Source organism: Myotis lucifugus, unplaced genomic scaffold, assembly GCF_000147115.1.
Source record: "Myotis lucifugus unplaced genomic scaffold, Myoluc2.0 scaffold_149, whole genome shotgun sequence".
NCBI classification, from domain to species: Eukaryota; Metazoa; Chordata; class Mammalia; order Chiroptera; family Vespertilionidae; genus Myotis; species Myotis lucifugus.
The window spans coordinates 2637630-2643556 of record NW_005871197.1 but is presented as its reverse complement, the minus strand read 5'-3'; the positions used below and the strand labels follow the sequence as shown (position 1 = coordinate 2643556).

Below are 5927 nucleotides of genomic sequence, written 5' to 3'. Positions count from 1 at the left end.
CTTGTCATAGTTATTCTGCTTTTCCTTAGCTTTGAGCCTGTAGTGAAATATCAAAATGGAAAAACTCCCCTTCTATACACTGATAAATATTGAACTCACTTAGAAGAATTTGTCTCAACAAATTAAAAGTCTTTATTCTGCTGCATAGTAAGATAGGTATCTCTTGCCGAAACTGGTTTGGCTCAGTGGATAGAGTGTCGGCCTGCGGACTGAAAGGTCCCAGGTTCGATTCCGGTCAAGGGCATGTACCTGGGTTGCGGGCACATCCCCGGTGGGGAGTGTGCAGGAGGCAGCTGATCGATGTTTCTCTCTCATCGATGTTTCTAACTCTCTATCCCTCTCCCTTCCTCTCTGTAAAAAATCAATAAAATATACTTAAAAAAAAGATAGGTATCTCTTATCCTAATGAGACATTTGTACACTTTTGCTATTCACCTCGTTAATGGATTAAAAAAATGAAAATTTACTTTATGCTCACGTTACCATCAAGTACAGTTGAATACAAATATATAGTGATGTTATTTAGTTTACACTACTGAAGGGAAATTAATAAGAATAGAAAAACTCCAATAAGTTTGTCTTTAGATTTTGTAGATATATTATTCCAGATTTGGTAATATATTCATTATTGCATCATATCATTTAAAAAATAGATGTTTTAGTTAATTTTTTTTAGAAGTGTCCGCACACCAGTCAAGTCCTGACAGTACAAAAATGGCAGCACAATGGCATGCCATTTGTATCAGAACCTAAGACTAACATGCAGGTATATTTATCTCACATGCCATTGTGTTTTTGTTAATTTTTGTTTGCTTTTCATTCAGAGGTATGGAAAATATTCTCTTGATTATTTTATTTTTATTTTTTAAATTTATTTTTTTCTTTAGTGATTAATGTATTGCATATGTGTCCTTATCCTTTCATTGTCCCCTCACCCCCCACTCATGCCCTCACCCCCCTGGTGTCTGTGTCCATTGGTTAGGCTTATATGCATGCATACAAGTCCTTTGGTTGATCTCTCCCCCTTACCCCCACCCTCCCCTTCCTTCCCCCTGAGATTTGATGGTCTGATTGATGCTTCTCTGTCTCTGGATCTGTTTTAACTGGAGAGCATTATGCTAAACGAAATAAGCCAGCCAGAGAAAGATATATATCACATGATCTCACTCATTTGTGGAATATCATGAACAACATAAACTGATGAACAAGAACAAAAACAGATCTTTTGATTATTTTATAATTCCATTTATATTAGAGAAAAATATAAGGATAGTTTTCTGAATCATAATAATGAGGCTATTACTAGTGTTTCAATATAATAAAAAACTGAATATTATATGTTTAATAAATGTGTATATTTTTAGAGCAAGAAGAAATCATAAATATTGTCTAGTACAATAATATCTTTTTTGAGGCACAGAGAGAAGGAGTTACTTGCTAGGATCTCATAGAAAAATATTTACAGCTGTCTGGTTTTCTGATAGTTCCAATAAGCCATAAAGATTCCAAATAAATGCTTTTGTGGGAATTCTTATATTACCTTTTTATAAATATGCTTATATGACAGTCAGTATGTTATGTTCCTCTATGACTCATTGTTAAATGGAAATCATTGTTTAAACTATTAGTTCAGAAGCTACTGATACACACCTACTTTTCTAAAGTAGAATAAAAAATTTCAGCTTTTTTTCTAATATGTAACCTCCAACATTTTCCATAAAATGTTTTGCACATTTTATGTCTATAAAACATCATAGAAACATAAAATGGATCAATTTCTAGGTGAAAGGCAATTGTTTTACTATTTGTCAACATGAAAGAACTTAGAAATTCAACATTAATATTTTAACAGACATGTTTTATGAAACAGAATAGTTAATTTGGAAAATCTTGCAGTTTCCGAAGAGAATTGAGTCAATTCATTTTGAAAAAGGCTCTAACTTTTTTGTTTTTAAAGTCAGCAGGAATGCACGATTAATTTGGTCCTGTGGGTAAATATTAATTCTATCACAGAAAGAAAAATGTTTCAACATCTCATAAAAAAAGTAGCCAGGTCTGCCTTTGCCATACACTTTTATGAAGCATTTATTGAAAGATAAATATTAAAATATACATAGAAAAGAGAAAAGCTTGCAAAAATTGATTGACATCACAACCAGGTTTGCATAAACATTATACTTACTATTTATCGGACTTTGTATTTTATGAAGATCTTTCACAAGCACTATCTCATTTAAGTATTGCATGAACCAGGGCATTTAGGCATAACGAGCACATTATTTCTTTTTCTTTTTTTTTCCATTTTATACATGAAATAAACCCTTACAAAAAATATCTACTTCTTAAACCACATACAATTTTCTAATGTTCTCTTCAATACTTTTCATCTGGTGTTTTGGGGTGTTTTAGATTCTCTAAAACCCATTAAGGCAGCTCTTCTGCACATTTACTGGCAAGGAAACTAAGATTCAGAGAGCATGAAATAGTTCTGTTCTACAGTATGATGCTGCTTCTAATGTAAATCAAGGTTTAATTTTGAGCTGCAGCTATTCCCTCCTGCCCTTTAAAAGACAATTCAAGTATCATCACTTGTATAAAGCCTCTTCTCAACTTTGTTGCTTTCCCTCTGCCTTTCCATGATACCATATTAATGATAGCAATGCTAGTATTTGTATTTTTATTTCTAATTATTTCACAGGCATTCTGATAAGCATTTCCCTTCTATTATGGCGATTAGCCCTGGTGATGTTACATTTTTATTGCACTGATGTCATATATGAGGAAACTGGAGAAGTGATTGAATGAATGGGTTGATTGCTAATTATATGGTCTCCCTGTTCACATAAAAACAAGTGCTTCTCTTCACATGTGTTGATGGTGGCTAAACATTTTTTCACGTTATATCAGAATCCAACAGAATCCTTCTTTCCACCCAGGAGAGAGACCATTGTTTGTAAGCTGAGCCAATGTTTATGAATTTTGAATCAGAAAGGAAAGTAAGAATCCAGTACCTTTGGGGGGAGAAACTGACAGTGCAATAGGATTGAGCTGTGCTATCATATGCTTATACTCAAGTGGTGAAAGACGGTTTGAGAGAATCACAACCAGCAAAGAGAAGCTGAATAGTCAAAAATGAGAAAAAAATGTCAGTTAATTAAGGTCCTAAACTGAGATGTTTTTGGATCTCAGCTGTCACATTGTCCGTCCTGCAGTTTTATTTTTTTCCACGTGCTGATAAACTATCCTCACCCTCTTTTTACATAAACCACTGTACCCCCGGCTTTACAATGGCAAAAAGATGCTTCTTCCCACTATTAAAAAACACACAAAAAACAATGCTGATACAGAATGCCTGCCATATCTTCCAAACAGAGTGCATTTTATGTCTTTCTAACTAGTACTTTGTTAATATGTTTTGTCACTTATAATCAATGTCCTTTTATAATTTATACTTAATTTAAATCTTTAAGTTGTGTAATTGTTTCCTGCTAGGCAGCCTTTTATGGTGCCCTATAAAATAATTTACTGACAGATAATAACTGATGATATTCCAAAAACTATATTGTTTTACAATTGCATTTTTAATGAAAACTAACAGCTAGTCATCCCCCTCTCATACATTATCAAGTTGATAATATTGCAGCTGTATACATTTACACGAATTTTTTTTTCTTATTCACTTATTTACCCTTATTTATAACTCAAATGTGTGTATATTTTAAACTTTTAAAACCATAGGGGAGATTTTACTTAGCTGCAAGTTAACTTCATAATTTATATGAAAAATTAGTGACAAGAAATAATATTTGCAGTAGAGAAATTGAAAGTTTAGGCAATTAATGCTAACTCCAATATTAGTAGATAAATACAATTTGTATTCATTATTTGTTGCTTTATCATTCGCTTATAAGGAAGACTCTTTAGTGATTGTTTTTCCATCTATAAATGAGCAATAATTTAGTTTTTTAATCTAGAAGAAAATCTTTATTTACTATCTAGTTGAACTTATAGAAAGTTTTTTTTTCTTCTTTTTTTCTTTTTTTCCTGAAAGAGCTTCAGATACAAACCCTGGAACCAAGTCCAGAAAACCACTATCAAAGTGTGCCTGCAAGACAGTTCTTATTTCTTTTAAGTTGAACTCATCTACCGATACTTTATTGATTGCACAGTAAATATGCAATGCACTTTCTTTATTCTTAAACACCAGCTTTGGGTAACTAAAGACATATCTTACTGTGGCCTATCAAATATTATAGTAGTATGTGTAGCCAATCATATTTGAATACTTGAATAAATATGATGAAAAGATGAATGCTTGATGTTCCAAATTGAATTCAGTCTTGAGTGAAGCATTAATTCTAAGGCTGTAAGATAATGACGATGTGTGCTGTTTTTGTGTGTGTGTGCAATTTGCACATATGTTGAGAGGCAGAGCTGTTGAAACACTTTAGCACTAACAGCACTCTTTTGTCTTGACAATATTTACCCTGACATTTCTATTACAAGAAGCAAATGTGTTATTTCTACTATTATTCAGGAAATGTCTCAGCAGGATGAAAAAGAATCATATTTAAGAACTTGCATGGAAATTTGACTTTGGGTGGTGAATACACAGTACAATACTAGTATGCAGAGGATGTATTAATGCAACAAAAATTAATAAAAATATAAATAATGAATGTAAATGTTAAAAAACGCATGGAAATATTTTACTTACTAGGTAGCTATAGTTATCACAGGTCTGTGCATAAAGAAATGTTCACAACTTAAATTTGTAGGTAAGGCTCTCACCCATCCTTGATCTCTGCACAAGACTATCGATTTCATTAAGGATGCATTATAGCCCAGGGTCTTTAAGCAAACACATTTTCCCCTAAAATCAAATAGAGGAATAGGCAAAGAATTCTCTTTCATCTATAATTTATAAAGCCAAGTTCAAGAAATTTAAACTACTTGAAAAGTAGCATTTTATTTCTTATGTAATGAAATTGTAAAAAATTAAAACTCAATGCAGATTCACTTGACTGATGAAACTTTAATATTTTAATACAAACCCAGGATTCTATGTCCAACTACATTTAATTGCAAATGAATAGTAGGATGTACAAACTACTAGTAGGATGGATGTACAAAACCAGTAGCAAATTTTTATCTCAGAATAAATGTTTATTGAGTAGACATTTATTTTCAGGAAAAAAAAAGCAATTTTAAATCTTATAAGTACACACACACACACACACACACACACACCTCAATTTCCTTAAGTTACCATCATTTTCATCATTTTAGCTAAGAACCAATAAGTCTCTTCTGGTCTAGGGAAAATGTTACGATGATGGCTCTAAAAGTGTGGAAACAAGAAAGAAATCCTTTTTACATTTCTATTCGATTATTCTGTTTAAAATGAGAAATGACAAATCTGTAATCAGTGCTTACACTGAAATGTTATTAAATGACAGTGATACAGAAAAGTATGGGTTTAAAATATTTCTGACAATATTCCCTTGGAAGATAGTATGGACTTGTTACTTTAAAGCCATTCACAATATTTATCCCTCTTCCCCCGCCCACCCCCCCTTACCATTATGGCTGGTAAACTAATATGTATCTGCCTTTGTACATTCCCTGCTTATATGGTAATCATGTTAAATAGATGTAGCTAATAAAAAAGTGCAAGTTTTGGGGTAGGGTAATCTTTAAAAAATTAAAAATAAATAATAATAAAATGTACATTTTTATTAGGAGAGAATACCTTTCCATTTCCATTATCTTTCCATTTATCTTGCCTGGGTCTGAGATCCAAAGCTGGAATTACAATGGCCATCTTCTGTCTACAATTTGAAAGCCACATGTTAATGGAAATGAAGAGAGTAGCTCCTGTTTTTATGTCCTTGAACTCAAAGCTTCCTATTGCTTTAGTGCCTAAA

At 32.3% G+C, this 5927-nt stretch overlaps 1 non-coding gene across 1 annotated transcript; it reads right to left on the bottom strand.

Moving 5' to 3' along the window:
• Window positions 1–677: 677 nt before the first annotated feature.
• On the bottom strand, window positions 678–833 carry LOC111827305. Its single transcript, XR_002830801.1, has one exon. It is a non-coding gene; the product is annotated as a small nucleolar RNA SNORA53 (small nucleolar RNA).
• Between the last annotated feature and the right edge of the window lie 5094 nt (window positions 834–5927).